General features: G+C 44.4%; 1 protein-coding gene and 2 pseudogenes across 2 annotated transcripts in view; 2 read left to right on the top strand and 1 right to left on the bottom strand.

Moving 5' to 3' along the window:
• Nucleotides 1-27,353, bottom strand: part of IL17RD (interleukin 17 receptor D) — an 80,284-nt gene that overhangs the window by 32,730 nt on the left and 20,201 nt on the right. The gene's annotated exons all lie outside the window — the stretch shown is intronic.
• LOC104652726 (large ribosomal subunit protein eL19-like) lies at nucleotides 11,914-12,484 on the top strand (annotated as a pseudogene).
• LOC141585317 (RNA-binding protein 3 pseudogene) lies at nucleotides 25,579-26,102 on the top strand (annotated as a pseudogene).

Here is a 27,353-nt window from a genome sequence, read left to right as displayed (position 1 = left end):
AAAAGAGCTTGGTGTAAGTACAGTGTATGAAATGCCCCAAGACAGCCCTTGAGTAAGGATGAATGAAGGATGGGTAAGACCACAGGTTCCAAAAGCTTAACAGGGGGAAGGATAACTAGGCTAGAATGAAGAGGAAAGCAGAGCAGCATCATGGGAGGAAAGAAAACTGTAATCCAGAAGCCAAGGTTAGTACCTTAATCCTCCCATCCTCTACCAGATGCCCTATGGCAAACCACTCTACTCTAGGGGTCCCCAACCCCAGGGCCCTGGACTAGTCCTGGTCCTTGGCCTGTTAGGAACAGGCTGCACAGCAGGAGGTGGGCAGCAGGTGAGCGAGCATTACCACCTGAGCTCTACCTCCTATCAGATCAGCAGTGGCACTGGATTCTCAGGAACACAAACCCTATTGTGAACTGTGCATGCAAGGGATCTAGGCTCTGTGCTCCTTATGAGACTCTAATGCCTGATGATCTGAGGTGGAACAGTTTCATCCCAAAACCATCCCCTACTGAACCCCCAGTGCATGGAAACATTGTCTTCCATGAAACCGGTCCCTGGTGCTAAAAAGGTTGGGGACCACTGCTCTACTCCACTGGGTCTGGGTTTGGGTCTAGGTCTGGGTCTCCTCAACTGCCTTTTTTTTTTTTTTTTTAAGAATTTACATGGCTTCCCTCTAGGAGGTAGTTTTGAGGAGGATTAAATGAAGCCTGGTACAGGATGGACTTTTGAAAAAGGAAACATATTCCATCTAATACCATGCTCCCTGGTGCATAGGGATCCTGGTGACCAATCAATCACCTTGTCAGACTTAGCTTTTTTTTTGTTCCAGTTTCCCTTATATCTCTTTTGTTTCCTCTATATTCCTATTGCAATATGTTATTCACAGATATTTATTGGGCAATGGCCAACGCACTGTGGAAAGGAACCCATGACAGTGAGGCGTGCCATGACATGCATGCGAGAACCTAAATCCCTCCAAACAGAGTCTCAGTGGTGTGTGTGGAGCTGTTCAGAGGGGGGCCCGGTGAGCTGGCCTGGAAGGACAGTGAGGCTTACCTGTGACATCCACTCACTCTCTGCTGAGCATTCCACCTTGGCTTAAGACTCACAAAGCTGGGCACTCAGCTATGAAGCAGACTCAGGACTTGACCTTAAGGGGCTCTGGCCACATGCAGTTTGGCCCTTGCTCCCCTGCTCCGAACCCTTCACTGGCTCCCTGTCCCTCCACATTATTCCTGATGTGACACCTGCCTACCTTCCCAGTCATTCCCCTTCGCACCTTTTAAACCGTTTGGACACTGCAGTTCTGCTTTGAAAATGTCCTCGGGCATGCCTGCATTCTCAGAATCCCCTCCTCTTCTCTTCCTATCGTTCAGGTCCCACTCCCCTGGTGGGCTGCTTGCTGCATCACACCGTGTTCCTGACACATCGGTCTGCCTGCTACTCACTTGATGGGAGCACGGTAATTCATTCCCACAATTTGGGTAGCATGGCACTTTTAGGGATAGAGATGCAAAATGATAATTCCAATTCCACAGAAAATCAGAGATTCTAAGAGGCCATCCAAGCCTGGTCATGGTGCTCAGAAGCAGGAGACACCATCCCAGGTATCAGTTCTTACATGAATTTTAAAGACTTTTCGGCCAGGCATGGTGGCTCACGCATATAATCCCAGCACTTTGGGAGGCTGAAGTGGGTGGAGTCAGGAGTTCAATACCAGCCTGGCCAACATGGTAAAACGCCGTCTCTACTAAAAATACAAAAAATTAGCTGGGTGTGGTGGCAGGCGCCTGTACTCAGCTACTCGGGAGGCTAAGGCAGAAGAATCACTTAAACCCAGGAGGCAGAGGTTGCAGTGAGCCAAGATTGTATCATTGCAGTCCATCCTGGGGCAACAAGAGTGAAACTCCATCTCAAAAAAAAAAAAAAAAAAAAATACCTTTCACTCCTGGAAGTTCTCAAGTGCACAGCTTCTCAGCACATGCATGGCAAATGCTCTATCAGGCTGTCCTTGTGTCAACACCCAAATAATGCTTCAGCTGCTCTAGAGCCCTCAGAAACCATCTTAGCAATGGTATCCCAGGCTAGCCCATGGTGCACTTCTATTTTCTTTACACCTCATGATAGAATCATAGTCCCTAAACATGTCCACAGTCTAGTCCCCATAACCTGTAACTATGCTATTTTACAGAGCAAAAGGAACTACAGAGATGTAATTAAGTTCAAGTATCCTGAGATAAGGAGAGTATTCTGGGTTATCTAAGTGGGCCCAATAACCACAAGAGTCTTTATAATAGGGAGACAGAAGAGTCAGAATCAGAGAAGGACATGTGACAATGAAAGCAGGAGAGAGAGAGAAAGAGATCAATTTGAAGTACGTCCTGGTTTTGAGGATGGAGGAAGGAGGGGCTGAGGAGCCACAGAATGCAGGCAGCCTCTGGAGACTGAGAAAGGCAAGGAATGGATCCTCCCCCACAGCCTCCAGGAGACAGCTCAGCCAACACTTTGATTTTAGCCACATTAAGATCCATTTTAGAATTATGACCTCCAGAACTATAATAAATGAAGGTTTCGGTAATTTATTACAGCAGCAACTAGAAAGCTAATATACACTCATATAATTTCAGCTGCAATATGGATAAAACAGATCTATCTCTATGTCACATACACACGGCAAGTGCTGTCATTCCCCCACCCTGCCCCCAACACCCACAACTGATCCCTTGTCCCTGCATTCTCCCCAGTCCAAGCTTCAGGCAGGCATAGAACATGGACCCATCAGTGCTGCTGCTTGAGATTCTGCTACCCTAGATGCAGGCTTCTGTGGGCTGACCTGGAGCAGAGAAGTGGTTAAGACAATGGGTTTTGGAGTTACGCAGATGTGTGTTCAAACCACCACCTTTCCAGCTGTGTGACTCTGGGTAAATTTCTGAGCTTCCCTGAGCTGTAAGTGTTTGAATAGGCTGAGTGCAGTGGCTCACACCTGTAATCCCAGCACTTTGGGAAGCCAAGGTGAGTGGATCACCTGAGGTCAGGAGTTCGAGACCAGCCTGGCCAATAGGGTGAAACCCTATCTGTATTAAAAATACAAAAATTAGCTGGGTATGGTGGCGGGTCTCTGTAATCCCAGCTACTTGGGAGGCTAAGGTAGGAGAATCGCTTGAACCTCAGAGGCAGAGGTTGCAATGAGCCAAGATTAGGCCATTGCACTCCAGCCTGGGAGACAAGAAAACAAAAATGGGTTTGAATAAAATTTTGTGAAAAGCACTGTATGAGATGACATACGTCAAGCCCTCAGCATAGCATCTGATACACAATAAACTCACAAATGTTACATCATCCTTCCCGAGAAGGTTACCGCCTCAATAAACAGGTGAGAGTTATACTTTAGGACAAGTTACAAAGAGATACATGAGCAAGACCAGAGAAAGCTCACAGGTCGTGCATTTCCTAGGTATGATCTGTCTCCTGAATTCAGAACCTTGGAGGATTGTGGAAGATGAAACAGACAGACAGGTCAGGGCAAGGTGGTCGAAGGCACTGATCACCAAACTAAAATGCATTCAACAGACGGTCACGGTGGCCCAGTAACTCCAGTTCTGTTAAGGATATAGGTTGGATTGGAAGAGGAGAGGCTGAAGACAGGGTCCAGGAAGGTAGCCCTTAAAACCCCTGCCTACAGTCCTGGGCCTGGCACATAGTCAGCCCTTGATAAGTATAAGTTTCTGCCTGAATAAATGAATGCAGAAGTCAAGTAATATACCCCAAGAACCTAGCTTGGTGTTACACAGTGATTTATAGGCTTAGAATGAGGGCCTACACTAAGAGAACACAGTTAAGGCAACTTACAAAGCTGTTGACCAGCTTTGTAAACTGTTCTTCAGGAAACAATCCCAAGCTTTCAGCTACTATATCCTTTTTGATATTTAATGAGCTGATGATTAAAAATACTTGTTTGTTGCCCATTACTTAAAAACTATAAATGCCAATGCAGTGGCCTCAGGGTGCCACATTCTTAGTTAATTAACCACCTCCATTTGCTGCTCTAATGGGTAGCTTTTAATTTGCTCCAAAGGGAGCTAAGCAGCAAACCCTGGGTGCCTGGAGCGCTGCTATGAAATTCCTTTGGTTGGTGCTCTATGGTCAGTAGGGACGGAAGCAACAAATGGTAACATAATGGAGAAAACATCTTTAACTCAGGAAGGGAGGGGAGGATAACCCTTAAGTGCTCTAAAGGAATAAAATTCAAAAGCTAAAAACCCACACCATGCTCCAGCCATACGGCAAAAAAGCAAAGGGCTGGATACAGCAGAGCAGGATCCACAGGCAGCAGCCAGGGGCAGCCATGAAGGTGATCAGACAGCCAACTTCCTGAGGGGCCTTCAGGGATTCCAAGCCATATGAAGACACCAACTTCCCGGAGCAACATTTCCAATTCACCTCCAGCATAGCTTAACTGCCATTTTGGAAAAATGCATTTTAAGAAGAACTGTGCTAAATATAGCTCCCTTCTTCCAGTGGAAGGCAGGCCAAACTTTCAAGTCAAGTAAGCAATTTTCAGAAAGCCAGTAATGTTTTAGTGAACACAGTTAGAGTGAAAATTTAAATAAGAGCATTTGTCACAAAGAACTGGGAAGACGGGTTTGTTTTTTGGTTTTTTTTTTGAGACGGAGTCTTGTTTTGTCACCTAGGATGGAGTGCAGTGGTGTGATCAATCTCTGCTCATTGCAATCTCTGCCTCCCAGGTTCAAGCAATCCTCCCACCACCATGCCCAGCTAATTTTTGTATTTTTAGTAGAGATGGGGTTTCGCTATGTTGGCCAAACTCCTGACCTCAGGTGATCCACTCACCTTGGCCTCCCAAAGTGCTGGTATTACACTGCGCCCAGCCAGAAGATGCGTTTTTTAAAGGCAAACCTGGTAACTAATTAAAACTAAGGCCAACTCATACTTTTTTTTCTTGGAGACAGAGTCTTGCTTTGTTGCCCAGGCTGGAGTGCAGTGGTGCAATCTTGGCTCACTGCAGCATCCGCCTCCCAGATTCAAGCAATTCTTTTGCCTCAGCTTCTCGAGTAGCTGAGATTACAAGTGCCTACCACCATGTCTGGCTAATTTTTTGTTTTTAGTAGAGATGGGTGTTTTCCCATGTTGGTTAGCCTGGTCTTGAACTCCTGAGCTCAAGTGATCCGATCGCCTTGGCCTCCCAAAGTGCTGAGCCACCATGCCCGGCCATATTTTCTATTTTTCTATCATGTTTCCTCCACCTTGGGCTTCCAGTGTGTCAACAAGATAAAAAGCAGACAGTGCTGTGAGGCTTAAAATGTACAATGTGACTAACGTCTTCATTTGTGACCAATGGACATGAGACAGATGAGAGGAAGCAGAACATGGAGCCATCTGACTCTATGTCCATTCAGATGTTTTCATAAACAAAGACAGATGCCACTTACTTCATTTCAAAACTTTAACAACAACAACAGAAAAAGTCAGCAAAGGCAGAGAAGCACCAGGTGATGTCAGCTGAAGAGAATGCTGGTGAACCCAAAACATGGGGAAAATAAATCATAAAGCCAGCTTGGGCCTGGATCTATTCAAGATATTTCCTCTACATTCCCAGGAGCTGTTGTCTCCTTGTCTTTCAAACTGAGATGCAACCAGATTCAGAAATGAAGGATGCCAGCAGTCTGATTTGGAGGTGAGGTCTTGGATATGTAGCAAGAAACATACAAGCTCTGGGGGGATGCTGCTGGGTTCCCACCAGCAATTACCACATTGGCCCAAAAAGACCTGGAGATCTTAAGCTAATTAAAGATTTGCTTGGGGAGGTAGGAAATCACTACTACAGAGCATGGCCTGTGCACCAGACCAAAGCCGTAATCATGATTCATCTCTGACATGGTGCTAATCAGCACACACATGTTCCTAATTTTACCCTCTCCAAAGGAAAGCTGAAGGGACATTGTTCCTGAGCTCTAACATGGGATTGACCCATGCCAAGTTACCATGTGTCCTGCTTATCAAACTGAAAGCTCTAGTTTTCATCCAAGTTTCTTTTCACCATCCCACCACTCCACCCACTCTGGCCCCTGAAATCCACCCACTAAAGATGTGTTAAGACATTGGCGTGAGTTGTTTCTCCAATAGCAACTTCTCTAAATGATGGTGGCCTGAATGGAACCATATATATTTTTAAATGTCCTTTCCCATGCCTTACTTTATGATTTTCTTACTGCTTTGCTACTGAGAACTAGCCATGCAGTTAAAGCCCAGAGGTATCAACACAGACACATACACATGCAATGCACACAGGCTAACTTTCTCCCTGGGTTGAAAACCAAGGCAAAACAAAGTTGTGCAGTCTCTTTAGTTTTCACAAAGCAAAAACTCAAGTACTTTTTCCAGTTAGTCTGTTAAGGATCTGAGCCGTGTGTTCTCCCATCGCTGATACTCACAAACAGACAGGATTGTTCCATTTTTCCAATTCCGAAAACGTTAGAGACAAGCTATAAAACATGCCTCTGGATGCCAGACCTTTCCCTCTGCTTCGCACACCACTCCCATCCACTCAAATGAGAACCGCATGTTAGAGAATTGGCATCTTTAAGGTAACAGTCGACCCATCTGTAGTTTAAAAAGTATACACAGACACAGATTAACTGGCTTTCCATAAATACTGGGTACAAAGAGGAAGCAACCAACCAACCACCCAAATACCCACCTAACAAATCGGCTGCTGACTCACTCTCACTTAGCTGTGAAAGGAACAGTTACAAAGACTTCACTCCAGAAGCCCAAAAAGTCTCTTCCTATGAGGGCAAAATAGTGATTAGACAATAGAGGAAAAGTTAAAGCTATAAACATGATTGTTATGCCTAAGCTGAGAGGAAATGTTCAGATCAAAACACAACTACTAATGAAAAGCCTTAGGACCACACAGAGAGGTGCACCGAATTGTGCCGACTTCAAATACCACCGTTTCCGAGGCCTGGGGACTGAGTCTCCAAATACTGTGTCACATCTGGAATTCTGCTTTTACAACACAAATGCCTGTAGAAACGGGGGATTGTGACGTTGCCATGGGGATCCAGCCTCCTCCACCCCAGCAGGTCCCCAGCAAGCCCCACACACATGGTTCCTTCAAGGTGGATTTTGCATATTTGGAAATTATGGAGGCCCGTCCTTTTAGGTTTCAGCGTTAATGGAAAGATTACAGGACATGCTGGAAAGCGAGGCGACCCCTTCTGTCAGCCGATTAAGTCTGTCCACATGGTGGTCTCAGAAAGAAAAACCTTAAAATAACAGTGGGAAGCAGCAAGTCAGCATTGGACCCTTTTTCAAAATGTGTGGCTTTCCCCCACTTTCTCTGGGAAGGAGACAGCTTCAAGTATCCTTTCAAATTGTCCTGTTCTCTGGCTGCAAAAATCCAAGTGAGTCAACCTGTCCTCAAAACTGCCTGCCATTGGTAGCCCACGGGAGGACTCCAGGCTCAGGCTCCAGATAGGCATGCTCTTGATGAACTGAACCTCTAATTCCACCTTACAGGGCTACTGGCCCAGGCAGGGTGTCTTTGCTTTTAATTACTGATGACTCTGTTGTTGTTAAGAGGAAAAGATTTCTAGAGTCTTTGGAGAATCCTGTGAAAAACATTCCTTATCCCGTTTCCCCCAGAAACATTTCTTACACAATTTTGGGAGGTTCCCAGAGTCCATGAAGGCCACCCAAGGACCTCTGAGGGATTCAAAAGCCCCAGGTCCAAAGCCATGTTTAGACACAAAGAATCCAGAGACCCCACTTAGAATTCAGAGGGTACATTTTGGCTTTGCCAGTTTCCTGGGATGCAGACCCTCCAACTGACTTCTCTAAGTATGGATTCAGACAGCCACATAAGTCTCCCCACATATACCATAAGCCCCTTTGGGTGACCCCAGATGGTTCTCGGTGTCCTCCAAGAGCCAATGTTTTCCCATTCATTCTGACTAGAATGTTCCAAGCTAAAGCCAGAGTGGCCCTCCTAATAAGTATCTGCCTCTCTCTGCAAGGTTTGGCCTTTCCCAAAAGCTTTCCAGGGGTAGAGGGAAGGAATGGGCCCAGAGGTGAAGACACAGTTACTGAGCTCTGACAGGCAGATGGGAGGAGAGGGTAACGCCTCCTGGTTCAGGGCCCTGACTGGCCCAGGGTGACACTCATGGTGTAACCTCCTGATCAAACCATTTCCATCTAGTCTCTTAGATACCAAGTCCTGAAACATCCCCCTGAGATGCAGCCAGGGTTTCCGAGTGCCTTTGAGTGTGTGTGTTGACTGTCTGTGCACCCAGCCACATAGCCAACAACAACAACAACAAAAAAGCACCAGGAAGTCAGCAGTGCCGGCTCCAGGTGTTAACACTTAGCACATCCTGCCCAGCCCCCTCCAGCTGGAGGCCGGCCGCCTGGGAGCCGGACACAGCAATTAGGCCCTTCCTGGGCCAGGCGCCTTTGTCCCCTCGCTAACATCATTAGTGTCTGACTTCCTGTGCACAACGGGACCTCCCGGGGGGGCAATCACCGGCTGACCCGGGCAAGGCATTAGACTTCCTTTGTCAAAGACCCTCAAATGTTAACAAGCATGTGAACAAGCTTCTCCTCCCCCATCCCCTCCCACCTCAGCTGCTCCTCCAGCCTACCACTCTCAACAGTCGTGGTTCTCCCCAGCTGTGGGAATTTGAGTTACTTGGGAGAAATACCAAGTCTCAATGCCAGGCGAGCAGCACTGCCTTTCTGCAGAAAGAGCCTCCACACCTCATTTCCTAGAATATTTCAGTACAAGCATGCAACTCACACTTGCTGAGTGCCTGCTGGTTACAATGGCTGTGTAATCACTGTCCTGCCTTAAGTAAGGTGAAACAAAGAAAGGTGAAAGTGTTCAGCTAATAGGAGTCCCAGGCTGTTCCACACCCAGCCCAGTGCCCATCAAGCACAAGCGCAATCTGAAATGCTCACAGACTGAAATGCAAAGATGGCCTCAAGATGCAAGGACTTGCTGAAGGTTTGAGTGATATCCTGAGGCCTTCAGACAAACACTGGTGAGATCTGAAAATGGGGTGTGAGTTGCTATATAGCTGCAATCCTATCGTCATCCCTCTCTTGGCAATACTATCATCACCAAGGCCCAAATCATTTTCCTCTCATTTACCCCTCATTCCAGAGGGTTGCAGCTTTTTATATGGGTGAGAGCTGTGGTGCACATGTGCACACACATTGGCACACAGTATTTTCAGGAGGCTTCTGGATCCCAGAAGCCCCCCAGAGCTCTCACCTGCCTTATAGTCCAACTCTACTGAATAGCTTGATAGCTTAATGCCACATCTGTTGAATGACAGAGAGTGCTTTTACTTTAGTGATTAAAAACAAAACTCAAGGCCAGGTGTGGTGGCTTACGCCTGTAATCCAAGCACTTTGGAGGCCAAGGCAGGCGGATCACCTGAGGTCGGGAGTTCAAGACCAGCCTGACCAACATGGTGAAACCCCATCTTTAAAAAATATATAAAATAAAAAATAAATAAAATAAATAAAATAAACTCAGGCCAGTCACAGTGGCTCACATCTGTAACCCCAGCATTTTGGGAGACAGAGGGCAGCAGATTGTTCAAAGCCAGTGGATTGCTCGAGGCCAGCGGATTGCTCAAGCCAAGGAGTCTAAGACCAGCCTGGCCAAAATGGTGAAACCCATCTCTACAAAAAGTACAAAAATATTAGTCAGGCATGATGGTACATACCTGTAGTCCCAGCTACTTGGGAGGCTGAGGCAGGGGGATCCCTTGAGCCAGGGAAGTTGAGATTGTAGTGAGCCAAAATCACACCACTGTGTTCCAGACTGCGTGACAGAGCAAGGCACAGTCTCAAAAACAAAACAAGGGCCAGGCTTGGTGGCTCACATCTGTAATCCCAGCACTTTGGGAGGCCAAGGCAGGTGGATCACAAGGTCAGGAGTTTGAGACCAGCCTGGCCAACATGATAAAACACAGTGTCTACTAAAAATCCAAAAAAAAAAAAAAAAAAAAAAAATTAACCAGGTGTGGTGGTATGTGCCTGTAATCCTAGCTACTCAGGAGGCTGAGGCAAGAAAATCGTTGGAATCCGGGAGGCAGAGGTTGCAGTGAGCAGAGATCGCGCCATCGCACTCCAGCCTGGGTGACAGAGTCAGACTCCTCAGAAACGACCACCACCAACAACAAAATAACAAAACAAAACAAAACAAAACAAAACAAAACAAAAATTCTAACGGGGGAGGGAAGTGGTTGAGGTAAAATCTCCATCTTAAATAGAATTCTTGGATTTGTGCCATCCGACTGTAATCCTTTATAGGCAGTAGTTGTTACAACTCAGTAATTGAACACCGTGTCCAAGATGTTGTGACTCATGAACTTTACAAAGTAGCAACATAAAAGGCAACCACTTATGCTGTTAAGCACATAAACTCACCAAGAGAGAAGTATCTATCACTTTTCAGATCACAGGTGACAACAGTCATGTCTGCAGCCAAGTCAATTGCACTGAATCAAGATTAAAAAGTGAACTAGGTTGTGGCTAATTATTATTATTATTTTTCATCATTGAGTGTGGAGGAAAATACTCACAGTATCCACCAGATGAAGAAAACAGCTGATTTTCCCACTCCTGCTCAACTGCCTTTGCAGAGTATGGTATTTGTGGTCAACACACAAAACTGAGTTAGGTTTTTGATGTATTATCTGTTTATGAGCCACTACGGAGGATAATCTAAAATTCCAACTTTCCAAAATGAATAATCTACACCTCTGACTCCTACTCCAGTCACAGCAAAACTCATTCCACTTCAAAATTAAGATGTTGGTATAAAGCAAAGGACACCATCACTTACATGATACCAAGTTCTCCACAAGTTTATTTTGATGAATGTTACAAGTTTCAAAGGGAAAAAAATTCACTGTCAGTTCTGACTTTTACCTTTTGCCAAACTAATTTTAAAATAGCAAGCAATCGGAAGGATATATTCAAACACTAATGATCCCTGTAACTTTACATCTCTCCACTATTTGGATGGAAGCCAGCAGTCTGTCCTTAAACTATAAGCAATAAATCTACAAGACTCTCTTTCCTAATTTCCCAAAGATAACAACACATGGGATTTCCATTAAAGCACACACACACATGCAAACACACATACACACACAATGACACACCAATTAAATCACTGTGTGACACTTAGCCCAGGAAATAATTACATCTGCCAAGGAGTACACGACTTTGTTTTAATTTCCTTGAATAGCTAAAATGTCATTCGGAGAAGGAAGGCAAAGAATAACATAAAAATGAAGATTGATGTCTTGGTCAATTTGACATTTAGATAAATGGGTTTTTTTGTGGGTGAAGAAGGCAGTGGAGTGTTCCCAGGAATTTAGGGCTCCCTGCACTCCTCTCCAAGGATTTCTGGCAAGGAGTGGTACAGAGACATCACTTATTAAGTAAATCCACTGTGAGGCAGACACAGCAAATGGAACAGCAGACAGGAGCATGTTTCCACCCCTAAGGAAGTGGCCCATCGGGGGTGGAAATATGGTGGTGAGTTCCCATTCCTCTCCTATAGGGCTGCAGCAAGCAAACAGCAAGCACAACCTGGTCCCTTCACCTGTCGACAAGAAGAAATCAGTTTATCTTGCCCCTTCATTAAGGCTTCCCATAGTGAAATGTTCACAAAATCAAAGTAATATGGTGAAATTAAATTAGAAACCTATAACATGTTGTCATGAAATTAGCATGAAACAGAGGCTCACCAGAAAAGATTAAATGCAGTGATTAACTTTTTTTTTTAAAGGAAGGTCCAAAGGTTTTGGCCAAACTGATTTTAAACTAAGAATGGGGAAGCTCTTTCCTTTCACTGCTGCGGCTGCAGCCATGAGTATGCTCAGATTTCAGTAGAGGCTAGCCTCTAGTGTCCTCTGCTGTGGCAAGAAGGTCTGGTTGGACACCAATGAGACCCATGAAATCACCAATGCCAACTCATGTCAGCAGATCCAGAAGCTGATCAAAGATGGGCTGATCATCTGCAAACCTGTGACTGTCCATTCCCAGACTGGATACCAGAAAAACACCTTGGCCTGCTGGAAGGGCAGGCCCATGGGCATAGGTAAGTGAAAGGGTACAGGCTGAATACCAGAGAAGGTAACTTGGATGAGGAGAATGAGGATTCTGCGCCGGCTGCTGATACCAGGAATCTAAGGTTGATCACCACACATATCATAGCCTGTACCTGAAGGTAAAGGGGAATGTGTTCAAAAACAAGCGGATTCTCATGGAATGCATCCATACGCTGAAGGCAGATGAGGCCCACAAGAAGTTCCTGGCTGACCAGGCTAAGGCTCAAAGGTCTAAGACCAAGGAAGCACACAATCACTGTGAAGAGCACATCTAGGCCAAGAAGGAGATCATCAAGACTTTCTCTAAGGAGGAAGAGACCAAGAAGTGAAAGCTCCCCCTTTGTACATACCGGCCTTAGTGATTACACAGATCAACCATTAAAATAAAACAAGCCTGGGCCGGGCGCGGTGGCTCAAGCCTGTAATCCCAGCACTTTGGGAGGCCGAGGCGGGTGGATCACAAGGTCAAGAGATCGAGACCATCTTGGTCAACAAGGTGAAACCCCATCTCTACTAAAAATACAAAAAATTAGCTGGGCATGGTGGTGTGTGCCTGTAATCCCAGCTACTCAGGAGGCTGAGACAGGAGAATTGCCTGAACCTAGGAGGCGGAGGTTGCAGTGAGCTGAGATCATGCCATTGCTCTCCAGCCTGGGTAACAAGGGCGAAACTCCGTCTCAAAAAATAAATAAATAAATAAATAAAACAAGCCTTTATCTACTATAAATAAACAAACAAACAAAGAATGGGGGCCAGGTGCGGTTGCTCACACCTGTAATCCCAGCACTTTGGAAGGCTGAGGCGGGCAGATCACAAAGTCAGGAGTTTAAGACCAGCCTGACCAACATGGTGAAAACTCGTCTCTACCAAAAATACAAAAATTAGCCAGGCATGGTGGAAGGCACCTGTAATCCCAGCTACTCGGGAGGCTGAGGCAGGAGAATCACTTGAACCCCGGATGCAGAGGTTTCAGTGAGCCAAGGTTGCACTACTGCACCCCAGCCTGTCTCAAAAAAAAAAAAAAAAAAAAAGAGAGAGAATGGGGGCTGGGTGAGATGGCTCAAACTTGTAATTCCAGCACTTTCAGGTGGGTGGGTTATTGAGCCCAGGAGTTTCAGACCAGCCTGGGAAACATGGTGAAACCCCATCTCTACCAACAAAAGCACAAAAATTAGGCAGAAGTGGTAGTGTACACCTGTAGTCCCAGCTATTTGGGAGGCTAAGGTGGAAGGATGTCTTGAGCTCAGGAGACGGAGGTAGCAGTGAGCCATGATTGCACCACTGCACTTCCACCCTGGGCAACAGAGCAAGATCTTGTTTCAAAAAACCAAACCAAATATAACCAAAACAAACAAACAAACAACAACAAAACAAACAAACAAAGAATGGGGACCTGGGTCAATGTGAGGCCAAGATGTCAGGTGAGCAGCACTGCTTCTAGGGACACAGATTCAGGCATTTCCTGAAGCACTGAGGAAGTAAAGCCCCAAAGGCACAGCGGGTTCAGGGCAAGGCGGGACAGGAGGCTTGGAGGAGGCAGAAGACCAGGCCAGATGTGCCACTTCCTGTCCGCCACTTCCCCAGCTGCCTGCGAAGTGGTGGGATACTCAGTGATTCCCCAACAGAGATTCCCTGAGAGTGGGTTTTCAAGTTTCTAGAACTGTAGGCTTTTCTTTTGAAGAGGGCTTTATTATTTTTGTAAAGATAACAAGTTCAAGGTAAAAGAAAATTAGGTACAAAGAAGAATATGAAACTTCTCCCACACCATCATTTTGAAAAAGACTCTTTCAGATGGTCTTCCTGCCTGCATCACATGGACTGTGACGGGACATAAGTTAATCCTAATATCATAACATTTGCTCTGATAAATTTCCACCAGCTATCAGTTAATGCAGTTCCCTTTGGATGAAATATGTAGGATCTATGGGGGAAATAACAAAAAGAGCCTAACTAAGTGAGTTAGGACCACTGGGCAAAATTCTTTCTAAGGGTCTTGGCAACTCTCATCAACCATCATTTTCTACAAAGGGAAAACACCATTAGGAGGTAGTACAGCAGGCCCTGTCACTTGCTCCAGAGCCAGCTGTGTACATGGAACAGGCAAGAGGATCCATGTACTGACAAGGCTCCTTGTACAGTACACACATGTCGATATGTTGGTAGATGGCCTACTGATATAGGTATCCTAAATGCTGTTCTGTAGGGGAACCAAATTACTATAATTTATCCTGTGTGTTTCTCTAAAATGACATAAATATAGAGGATTTTATGATTAGATGACTGGTCTCCAGTGAATAACAGAACTGTGTAAAATTAAAAGGGAAACTGACAAATCCAGGAAGCAGATGACAATGTCTTCCTCTCTCCAGCACAAGAATCACATTATAGCCCTGTGGAAACCTAAGAGCTCCAACTCTTTCTAGAGAGTCAGGGTGGCTTGATTCTACAGACCAAGCTAAGGAGATAAAACCACTCACTGGTAAAAATGGTAAATCCCATTTTGTGATTAGAATCACATGTAGCCCAGGTGTTGAAGAGGAAAGAATGAGCTCTGCCTCAAAAACAGCCTGGCCAGGCATGGTGGCTCCCACCTGTGATCCCAACATTTTGGGAGCCCAAGGCATGAGGAATGCTTGAAACCAGGAGTTCAAGACCAGCCTGGACCCCATCTCATAGACTCTGTCTCTATGAAAAATAAGAATAATTAGCTAGGTGTGGTAGTGCACACCTGTAGTCCCAGCTGCTGAGGAGGATCTCTTGAGCCCAGGAGGTTGAGGATGCAGAGATTGCATCACTGCACTCCAGCCTGGGCAACAAAGCAAAGCTCTGTCCCCCGACCCAAAAAAAAGAAAGAAAGAAGAAAACCTTAGCCTGATCTAAAAGCAATACTTAACTGCATCTTGAGATTATCTCCTCCTCATTTATTCACGCAAAACCTCTGCAAATGCCCCAGGATTTATCAACCAGATGTCTAAAGAGCTTGAAATATGCTTTTGCACTTGGGAAAGCCATTTTGAGTAAGAATAAGGCAAAACCAGACTCCGCCTCTAGTTTACAATTAGTTTTAGAAAACAAAGCTAAAAAACATAAAACTATAGCAGATGTTACACTGTCTAGAATAAATGGGTTGTTATGCCACTGAGCTCCATGTGTAGTAAGATTTCAGTGAAGAGGTAATTGAACAGACGAAGGCTAGCCAGGGAAGTGTCTTCAGAGGAGGCATGTCAAGCTTTGGGGTTGGGGAGGGGAAGGAAGATTCTTTCAAGCAAACACAGACTGGGGAGCTTAAGCTACCAACTATACCACCTGGTGCACAGCACATGGTAAGCATTCAGGAAATGGCTGCCATTTCTCAGGGAGACACAGAGCCTTCTTGGTCATCCAGAATAAACACTTCTCACATCCCAGAAAGCGACCAACACACCCTCACTGCTTCTGTGTTAGACACCCCTAAATGGCTTGAAAAGATGGGCACCATAGGGCTGAAATGGCCAAGTGGGTTCAGCTTTGCATGTGGTATGTCGTGGAGACAGGCAAAATCCAAATACAGTGGTCCTTAGAGATGTGAGCATAAGCCTAGATTTGGCAGGCAGAAGCACAGGGAAAAGGTCTCTGATACAGGCCAAGGTGGCAATAGGGTAGGTGGGGAGATGGGGAAGGACGAAGAAAGAGGCAACGAAACAGCAGCTTCAAAGGATGAATCCAAAGAATCCAAGAATTGAACCGAGGGGATGAGTCAAACCCCAGGGCCTGGAGAGCAGAGGTGCCACTTATGAAACAGAAGACTGGAGCTGCAGTCTCAAAACACACATCCATTTCTAGGTGGAAACTGACTCCCTGCCCCTAATACAGATGGAAGGTATTTAAGAAGGAAGAAGGTGGCCAGGCACAGTGGCTCACACCTGTAATCCCAGCACTTTGGGAGGCCGAGGCAGGCAGATCACAAAGTCAAGAGCTCAAGACCAGCCTGACCAACACGGTGAAACCACTTCTCTACTAAAAATCAAAAATTAGCCAGGTATGGTGGTAGATGCCTGTAATCCCAGCTACTTAGGAAGCTGAGGCAGGAGAATCACTTGAATCTAGAGGCGGAAGTTGCAGTGAGCCGAGATTGTACCACTGGACTCTAGCCTGGGCAAGAGAGTGAGACTCTGTCTCAAAAAAAAGGAGGAGGAAGGTGAGTCCTGGTCACCACCCACTTCAATTTTCACCTTCTCTTCCCTCCATGACAAAAATTGTTACTAACGTTTGGTATTAGGTTAGTCCACAGAGGACTAAATTGGGCCTAAACTTCCCATTTCTCCCACAGGACTTTCCTGTCTGCACTCAGAGTAAACCAGTGTCATGCTTCCAGACACAGCTCACTAAATACTAAAGAGATAAGAAGACACAAAAGCAAAGGCCCTTTGCTAGCTTTTACCAAATCTTCATCAACTTCCCTACAGATCAAAACCATTAAATACAATCTTTAAAAATTTGACATTGGCAGCTGGGCATGGTGGCTATTCCTGTAATCTCAGCACTCTGGGAGGCCAAGGTGGGTGGATCACAAGGTCAGGAACTCAAGACCAGCCCAGCCAAGACAGTGAAACCCCATCTCTACTAAAAATACAAAAATTAGCCAAGTGCAGTGGCACATGCCTGTAATCCCAGCCACTCAGGAAGCTGAGGCCAAGAACTGCTTAAACTCAGGAGGCAGAGGTTGCAGTGAGCTGAGATTGTGCCATTGCACTCCAGTCTGGGCGACAGAGTGAGATTCTGTCTCAAAAAAATATATAGATACAGATATAGATATAGATATAGATATAGATATATAGACACTGGCACAAAAGGACAGAAAGGACAATACTATATAACTACATTTATATAAGATATTTAGAGCAGTCAAATTCATAGAGACATGAATAGAGACAGCCAGGGGCTGCAGGGAAAGGCGAATGAGGAGTTATTGTTTAAAGGGTATGGAATTTCCATTTGGGAAGGTGAAATAGTTCCACAGATGAATGGTGGTGATGGTTGTATAACATTGTGAATTTACTTAAAATCTTTTAATTGTACACTTAAAATAGTTAAAATGGTAAATTTTTTTGTTATGTATATTTCAACACAATAAAGAAAAAAAGAAAAAAAAGTAAACTGAAGTAGGAAAGGAATAATAACAAAACAGTGTTAGGGCCACATACGCAGGAAGAACTAGAGACTAGAGGGTAGAAGACCAGAGTGAGGAAGACCAGACGGCCAGCAACCACTGCAGCAGCCCACATGTAACATGACACGGGTGGCAATGTACAGATGAGGATCAAAGGAAAGGTCTGAGATGCTTTTTTATTCTTTTTTTGAGAAGGAGTTTCATTCTTGTTCCCCAAGCTGGAGTGCAATGGCACGATCTCAGCTCACTGCAACGTCTGTCTCTCAGGTTTGAGCAATTCTCCTGCCTCAGCCTCCCAAGTACCTGGGATTACAGGCACACGCCACCATGCCTGGCTAATTTTTTGCATTTTTAGTAGAGACGGAGTTTCACCATGTTGCCAGGATGGTCTCAAACTCCTGACCTTGGGTGATCTGCCACATCAGGACTGAGAGGCAATTTTAAAGAAAATATAGCAGGACTTGATAACAAATGCAATACAGAAGTGATGATGAAATATTCAAAGGTAATTTGCAGGCTCTTATTTGATGAAGTGGTAAGACAGTGATTTTAAAGCAATAAAGAGAACACTGGAAAAAGATGGTTTTTTTTTTTTTTTTTTTTTTTTAAGAAAAAGTAGGATGCAGAAAAACAGTGAAAGTGAGGTACCTACTATTTTTTTACAATATCATATATTTTCAGGGGAAGAGAGGGATGTAGGATTAAAAGGCAGGAAGTCATGCATGAAGTTGTGCCATAGAACCTTAAGGACAGACAGGTTAATTCATAGAGGTACAAAAAATTAACAGAAACTGTAAAAAAATAACAAAAAAATCGGAACTGGGCTTTGTCAGACTACCCATAGGGCACATATGGAGGAAAAAGATTGAAAAACTGAGGTTGGCAAGGCAGGAGAATGAAATATAATTAAAGAATATTAAACAGTCTACAGTAAAATAATGTCAAGATGGATGTTTTCAACATGAAAACCATCTTTTTTAATGTTTTCAATATTTCTCCTTTATTTTTTATTTTGAATTTTTACGTAATTTGGAACTATGTGTATATTACACATACACATAAGTATATATTATTTATGGGGTACATGAGATGAAAACTTCCTCTTTTTTTTTTTTTTTTTTTGAGACAGAGTCTCACTCTGTCTCCCAGGTTGGAGTGCAGTGGTGTGATCTCAGCTCACTGCAGCCTCTGCCTCCTGGGTTCCAGTAATTCTCCTGCCTTAGCCTCCTGAGTAGCTGGGATTACAGGTGCACGTCACCAGCCCAAGCTAATTTTTGTATTTTTAGTAGAGACAGGGTGTCACCATGTTGGCTAGGCTGTCCTCGAACTCCTGACCTCAGGTGATTCACCCACCTCAGCCTCCCTCCCAAAGTATGAGGATTACAGGCGTGAGTCACCTCGCCTGGCTGAAAACCTCCTTTTTGATTATATAAATTTCTGAGAAAATAATTATACTGCTAGATCATTTAAAACAGAGCCACCTTTTTTTTTTTTTTTTTTGTAGACAGAGTCTCCCTCTGTCACCCAGGCTGGAGGGCATGGAGTGCAGTGGCACAATCTCAACTCACTGCAACCTCCGCCTCCCAGGTTCAAGTGATTCTCTGGCCTCAGCCTCCTGAGTAGCTGGGACTATAGGCGAACACCACCACACCCAGCTAACTTTTTTTATTTGTTTGTTTGTTTTTTAGTAGAGACAGGGTTTCACCATGTTGGCCAAGATGGTTTCGATCTCTTAACCTCATAATCCACCTGCTTTGGCCTCCCAAAGTGCTGGGATTACAGGCGTGAGCCACCGTGACCAGCCAGCTCCTCCATATTAACTCCTAAGTTTTCTGCTGTTATTCAGATTCAACTCCTGGTTTTACAGAAAAAATAGAAAACACATTATTAGGCCCATTTATATAAACTGTTTTCATATATTTGAAACTTTAAAAAAAAATTGCCACTGGCACGGAAAAAGGTACTGAAAAGACAGGTAGTTCACTGTCAGGCTTCTGTGTACAGATATGGAGCCAGGCACCTTGGAGGCAAGGCTGTGCTGAGAGTTCATGATTCTGCCAGGACAGCCCTCTAATCTCCCACATTATGGAGAAGAAAACAGAGAACCCACGTCATGATGTTCCCCAAGATCTGCTCAGCACTTCAGTTTGAACCACTGTTAAAATAATACCTTTTTGCAGTTTTTGAAACAATGCTACCTGGAAAATGTAGAGATAACCAACACTAAACTATGAGTTCTAAATCGGGTCACTTTTTTTAACCAGATACTCCTAACCAACTGGTCTAAGAGCTAGCATTTAAAATAACTGGCGATTTTCCAGAACTCAAAGAGAAATAAAAGTTCAAAAGATTGGCTAGAATGGTTTCAGCAGGACTTAAAGTTATTAAATAGGATTTCAATTCAGGCAAACCCTTTTTGTTCAAAGCTCACGAAAATGGTGAATGTTTGAATGAGGACACTAATATAAGTATTAATTTTCAGACCATCCTGTTTTGGACATTATTCAACATTTGCTACCATTTGACAGATGTACATCCATAACCCTGAAAGGTTTAGTGGTCAGTTTTGGCATCATGGCTAACAACTTTCTTTCTCAAAAGTAGGGTGGAAAAGCTGAGGTGTGGTCATCTCTGAAATTTGATTGATCTCTGAGATCAAGTCTACTACAGGAATATTATACTTCTAGAGTTTATTTCCAGACACCCAGAACAGGTCTAGGAAAAGTAATATTCTAGGAAACAGTAACTGTTACACTGGTTCAATGCTTATCACTATGAACATTTATACAGTAGCAGAGCTGTGACTGACCTTCACAACTTTTTAATTGGAGACAGGGTCTCGATCTGTTGCCCAGGCTGGAGTACAGTGGCACAATCATGGCTCACTGCAGCCTCGATTTCCTGGGCCCAAACAATCCTCAGCCTCAGCCTTCCAAGTAGCTGGGAGAACTATAGGCATGTACCACCATGCCTGGCTAATTTTTTAAATTTCACTCTTTGTGGAGATCGGGTCTTGTTATGTTGCCCCAGCTGGTCTGAAACTCCTGCGCTCAAGCAATTCTCCTGCCTCAGCCTTCCAGTGTGTTGGGATTACAGACCTGAGCCACCATATTCAACTGACCCTTATAACTTAACCACACTATACTGATGTTTTCCTGACAATATAACTTTAATTCACCAAACATAATTTTTGAGGGTATAAAAAAGAACTTCTGTAACTACCAGTCTGAACAGAACCATGTCATCTTACAAGTTCCCCCAAATAGCAAATGCCTCTGTATTTCATCTTTAAAAGCTTGACACTCAGGACTTATTTTTCAGGGAATATGTAGCTATTTTTTTGTAATATTAGCAGGTTTCATTTCTGAGGAATGGGAATAAATGTTAAAATACTTTCTTCTCTAATGTATTGTTTGAACTGTATACAATTGAACACAACCCTGAGCAGAACAACTTGTGATTATTAAATGCTACTTGTCACTTCAGATTAGAAATTTTTGAAGGTCTGTCTATGTTTTGTATATTATCTCTATACAAAAACTGCTAAATGTTATTACTTAATATTTGTTTTAATAAACATTTCTGGGGAAAAAGAAGCTTGACACTTTGTTTCTTTTGCAATTCTCTGCAGACTAGAACACCATGCCAACATCCTAATAAGACTGGTATTAATGAAAGATCAACCTCGTTTTCTTGGCAACAATAGGCTCATAGAAGAATCACCTAAGAGAAAAATAAACACTATCTGATAAGGGAAAGATGGATTCTGTCTTCCACCTCAGGCCTTGGGCTCTAGGACCTGGAACACTGTTACCCAATTGTATCTGCATGGTGTTCACCACGTGGGTACTGCATGGTAGAGGAAGCAGAGCAGAGGGACAAGGACCAAGAGCAGCCTCTCCCCCATGGCCTGAACACTCTTAACAGCCACAGGGGAAAAAAAAAATTCAAAAAGGGGCACATGGAGCCTTCCCAACTCTCCCTTTCCCACTGACACCAAAAATAACCAACCATAAACTTCTAGCACCTCTCAAAGACTTCAAGAGAGACATAAAGGACAGTGCTTTGGTCTAGCTAAAGATTTGCAAATCAGATTTACTGTTTTATTAAAATATGCAAGCATAGTACCTACAAACAAAGGAATCATTTCAGTTTTTGCTTGGAAAAATGGGAGCCAATACATTCCTTCTGGGAATTCAGGGTAAAAGTTTTACAAAAACAGTGTCCAGATGTGCTTAAAAATTCACTCTGTTCTTTCCTTTGGGGAGGAGTGGAGGGAAAAACAAAGGCTAGGAGAGAGATTTTTATTAAAAATTGAAACAGTTATTGGTTTTTCTTGGCTCACCCACTAACCTGCTCTCCATTGACAAACAACATGGGAGCACCTGAGGCAGAAGCTCGTGGCATCCCTCCCCCTCTGACCTCCCCTGCTCTGGCCTCCTGGCAGGGAGGCAGGGCCTGGCTGACCACAGTGTTGGTGTCGCCAACCTGAGCCTCAGGAACTTCTCTAACTTCCAGAACATCCTCGGTGGCAAATGGTTCCACCAGGTGGTGATGAAAACTTGGGGGGGTGAGGGGGAGAGAAGAGGAGACTTTGAAGGCCAAAAAATCTCAACTGAGAATCAAGCATTTCTTTATGAAAACAACCACCCTAGGGATAAACCTTCATTTAGAAAAAAATTTTTTTAACTGGAATGTTTTGTCAACATCACATCCCAGTTTTAACCTGGAAGCTTTGCTGAGATTTGAAGCTTCCTCAACCCAATGATTCATTCCCAAAGTCCTTTTTAACTACAGAGAGATTTAAATAGTCTGTTATAGTTTCCCTTCATTTTCAGAGGGGTTGATGCTGGCTCTGAGTATCGAAGGTAAATGAGTGTTTCAAACGGAGCATAAATAAAGTAGACAGAGAATCAGGCATACATTATGAATAAAAAGATAATCCTAATAATAGTTTACATTATCACAAACCAAAGTTTATATGAGCATTTAAGCCCCCTTTCAAAGTAGAGAGCAGCTGCTGGTATGGCAGAGGAAAATGGTATGTTAAAAATTTGACCTACCTTAAAGTGTGTTTAACTCTGCTGTCAGCCACTGCTTCCTTCTGCCACCTTATACCAGGATGGAGGTAGGGGCAGTATCTTTTTTGAAGTGCTTTATTTGCACAGGCACAAAAGTGTCTCAGTGCTGGAGGAACCTATCTCCACTCTACCTGGACAATCTCAACAAAGGCTACATCACCCTCATCAGCAAGGGTAAAAATGGTGACTCCCTCAGAGGAGCCAGCCCTGAAGGTACCCTGCTACTGCCTCCCTAGAGAGGAACATCTCCAGGGTCTACAGCCTCAGTTCCTGAAGGCTGCCAGTACTCCTATCAGAAGTAGGCAGGAGGCTAGGAAGCTGTGCTTACACATAAATCTGCCAAGTCACAAGTCCCCCAGGCTTTACATGCTCCCAAAAATGCTGGCCCCACATAAACCACTTTAACCCAAAGCCCCCACCATGTATAAGATGAATATCTGCACTCAATAGGATAACCCTGCCCTTCTTCATAGGCTTCCGGGTTGTGCAGAGTCTAGAGCCAGGCCCTAGGAAAGATGAGGGCCATGTGCCTAGGGCAGTGCCATTCAGGTAGAAGAGACATACCTGGGTTTTCTGAGTAAAGACCAGGCGAAGGGGCACCTTCTGGAAGTGGCCAGCTTCACAATTCCAAATTAGAACACAGCGTTACAACTTGAGTGAACTATTTGGAGTTAAATATTTCTGTACCTACAGTGGCAAGAGGCACATCAGAATCGTGGAAATAGTCTACACCCTTGGTCTCCTTTTTCAATTTCCACAGATATTAGGCCCATTTCAAGATGCTCTCACCAGGAGCCATGAGCTTTCTGCAAAGGTGGCTGAAGCTCCAGTCAGCCCAGGGCAGAATAAGGGCAAAGAGCTCCTAGTAACGAGTGGACTCCACGGAAGAGATCCCCTCTTCTTCCCTTCCTTCCCTTCTGTCCTCATAGCAGCAGTGTGGCCCCCGCCACCTAAGGATATGAACATTCATGCAATGAGTGACCAGCACTGGGGAAAACCTTAAAGGCTCCTGCAAGCATAAAGGACTGGCCAGCGGGCCCAGCTTTCTGCTGGCAGAGGACCACAAAGTATAAGCCACAGAAGAGGCACTGTCAAATCACAGGGTGTTGGATGAAGGCTCTTAGAAGGTGTTCACAAGCAAGCTTTGAGGTGAGGATATTCAAGAGGTATGAGCTGCACATACCATGCACATTTCAGTCCTTTCTGCAGAGGATTAAGACATCCTTTGCTCTGCCATTGCTGCAGGTGGAGGTGCTGGTTTAAACCACTGTCCCTTCCCACAACAACTTGTCATCACTCCTGTCTAAGCTCAGTGTGCTTCCAGAGGGTATGACCTCTGGAGATAAGGTATTTCATCAAGTCAGCCTTGTTGGTGCCCTCATGCTCTAGGGCCTGTTATCACACACAGTTGCCCTTTTGGTCTCTGCGTGACCTCTTCCCTAGCCGCTCACCATCTTTTCCTCCTCTGGCTTGTGTCACAGACTCCCTGAAGGTGTCCATCTGCCTGACAGCCTATCAGGCATTCTTGGTTCCTCTTCTGCCCATGACTGAATGCCAGTGCAAGTCATCACTTTATCTTCTTAAAGCTCATCTCTGCTTTTATAGTCTCTGTCTCCCTGGTTCCTTTAAGTCCATCCATGCATGTACTGTAAGTCCAGGATCTTCACTGGTGTATTAAGGGTAGTTCTGGCTCACCTTTGTTGAGGGGAAGGAATTGCTTTAACAGGACTCTTCCAGAAATGTTCTTATCATATCCAGGGTCCTTCTCAGAGGACCTGCTAAAGCAATGCCACTTCAGCCAGGGCAGGTGGACAATCACTCAGGAACAGTGTTCTCAGACTGAGAAGGAAACCTACAGAACAGCAATGCTGGCATGAGGGGCAAGGCAAGGACCTGTGGGTGGCACGGGGCTCAGCCAGAGTCCTTCTCCCCACTGTCTTCAACCAGAGCTGTTGCACTCTTATCTGTTTTATGTTGGGGTTTCCAGGATGGAGTCATTTTTAAAAACAGGTAAGGAGGCTGGGCACGGTCACGTAAGGGGGCTGCTCACGCCTATAATCCCAGCACTTTGGGAGGCTAAGGCAGGCAGATCACCTGAGATCAGTAGTTCAAGACCAGCCTGGCCAACATGATGAAACCCTGTCTCTACAAAAATACAAAAGTTCGCCGGGCATGAATGGCAAGTGCCTGTAATCCAACCTACTTGGGAGGCTGAGGTTGCAATGAGCCAAGATTGCGCCATTGCACTCCAGCCTAGGAGACAGTGTGAGACTCCATCTCAAAAAAAAAAAAAAAAACCAGTAAGGAAAGTGTAGGTGTGTGTGTATGTGTTTATCACTATTCTGACCTCCTGCTTTCCCAGCAAGACGCCTTGGTGTAAATGGGAGTAAAGAGGTATAAAAAAATCAACAACTCAGTTCTGCAATTACCCATATGCAGAAACTGTCAGAGTATTTCTATATCTGTGGCTACCTTTCCCCTGCCCTCGCTACCACCTAGCACAGTACCCAAATCCTCTCCAACCCAGACAGTGGCTGACAGAAAGGTCTCTGGGACTGTCAACACCCCAGTGTGATTCAGAGCTCCCAGGGAGTCTGAGGCAAGGTTCCCTTGTTTATGGATTCAGTGATTGATTGGGCCCTAAAAGCTCCTGGCTCAGAAGACTAAACGAGTTGTAATCAATCATTAACAATAGTGTTGATGTTAAAAACTGGGAGATGTATGGGGTCTTTGGCCATGTGGATGAGCTGAGTGAACACATATGAATTGTGAAGGATGGGGCCAGGAGAAAACGTGGGCACCTCCATGTACACAAGCAATACAGGCACATCAAAAATGACCAGCAGAGCCCATGGACCACACATTGCAAAAATAAAGCTGTGTTTCAATTTAAAAAGTAAAAACTATATGGAGGACAAATGCTTTCCTTGTATTAGAGAAATATCTGCAACAATGGCTACAGGCTGGGTGTTCTTTCCCAAATGAGATGAAAAACAGACACCCAGGTGCAAGGGGCAAGAGTCTAGGTGGCAAATGAAGTGGGCAATTCAATAAGGACATGGTGTGGGTAGGACAGGACAATTACACCCTCTGAATTAAAGGTTCAAATCACCTCAATAAAAATAAGAGTTAAAATCTTAAGAATAATTCTAGTCTGCCCTGTTTTCTCTGCTCTTCTGACCTCTCTGTGTGTTTGGCTTTTTTACGTTTTAATTTCCAGGATTTGAACTCGCTGCCATGTCCTCTGAAGAAGGAAAGCTTTTCGTAGCGGGGCTCAACTTTAACAACGATGAGCAGCCACTGGAAGATCACTTTAGCAGCTTTGGGCCTATCTCTGAGGTGGTCGTTGTCAAGGACCGGGAGACTCAGCGGTCCAGGGGTTTTGGTTTCATCACCTTCACCAACCCAGAGCATGCTTCAGTTGCCATGAAAGCCATGAACGGAGAGTCCCTGGATGGTGGTCAGATCCATGTGGATCATGCAGGCAAGTCTGCTCGGGGAACTAGAGGAGGTGCCTTTGTGGCCCATGGGTGTGGTCGCAGCTACTCTAGAGGTGTTGGGGACCAGGGCTATGGGAGTGGCAGGTACTATGACAGTCGACCTGGAGGGTATGGATATGGATGTGGACGTTCCAGTTCCAGAGACTGTAATGGCAGAAACCAGGGTGGTTATGACCACTACTTAGGAGGAAATTATAGAGACAATTATGACAACTGAAATGAGACATGCACATAATGTAGATGCACAAGGAATAATTTTTGATCCAGGATCGTCCTTCCAAATGGCTGTATTTATAAAGGTTTTTGGAGCTACACTGAAACATCTTATTTTACAGTATATCAACCGGTTGTTTTTAAATTGAGCTGCCAAGGTAGCCAAAGACCTTTTAGACACCTCTATCTTTTAAAAAAAAATTTCTGCCTGTTTAAACTTACATTTGTAGAGGCTGAGTGTTTTTCTTTTTACCAGTTTTTTAGTTTGAGCTCTCAGAATTACTGGATCTAGCAATAACTGGCAAGTTGGGCCAGATTGATTTCAAAAAATTAATATATATCCAGGGACATTTTTAAAACCTGTACACAGTGTTTAATGTGGTTAGGAAGCAATCTCCAAATGTACCTATAAGAAATGTGCATCAAGCCAGCCTGACCAACATGGTGAAACCCTTTTCTACCAAAAATATAAAAAAATTAGCTGGGTGTGGTGGTGCGCGCCTGTAATCCTAGCTACCCAAGGGGCTGAGGCAGGAGAATCACTTGGATCCAGGTGGCAGAGGTTGCAATGAGCCAAGATCATGCTACTGCCCTCCAACCTGAAAGAGCGAGACTCTGTCTCAAAAAAAAAAAAAAAAAAGGAAAAGAAATGTGCATCAAGAGCAGGATTATCCAGGGGTGTTTTCTAATTCAGATCGCTGACCTGATTATATAGAAGAGTTGCTTTAAAATGTTTGCAAATGTCTTTTTTTTTTTTAATACTGGAAGAAAAAATATTCTGTTGTGTCTCATATAGCGCTTAGGATGTCCTTCACAGAGCTTATTAAAAAGATGAACCTGAAAAAAAAAAGAATAATTCTAGTCTAACTGTCTCATTTTACAGGTAGAGGAAACTGACAGCCAGATGGGTCACCTGCCCTGTCCACAGTCACAAGCAATCAGCCTGAGATGCTCGCAGTGACCTCAAAGAGACAGCCTAACAGGGTGGCTTCTAGCCCAAAATCTGGATTTTTTAAAATTCCAGTAAAATACAATTCATGTATATTCTCTTTATGGGTAATGTGTGATCAATCCAAAGACTTTGGGGAAAGTGTTCGTGCACTCACAAACACACATACACACACACTCTCACACATGCACACACATACACAAAAAGGAACGAAGGTTTGCTGGCCAAATTGGCAGTACAAATAGAATTTCCATGATAATATTCAGATTCAATTATTTTCATAATATGCTGGTAAGTCAGAAAGAC

The sequence above is a fragment of the Saimiri boliviensis genome, chromosome 8, assembly GCF_048565385.1.
Source record: "Saimiri boliviensis isolate mSaiBol1 chromosome 8, mSaiBol1.pri, whole genome shotgun sequence".
In the NCBI taxonomy this organism is placed as follows: Eukaryota; Metazoa; Chordata; class Mammalia; order Primates; family Cebidae; genus Saimiri; species Saimiri boliviensis.
Note: the sequence above shows the minus strand (reverse complement) of the source record. Positions and strands in the feature narration are given on the sequence as shown.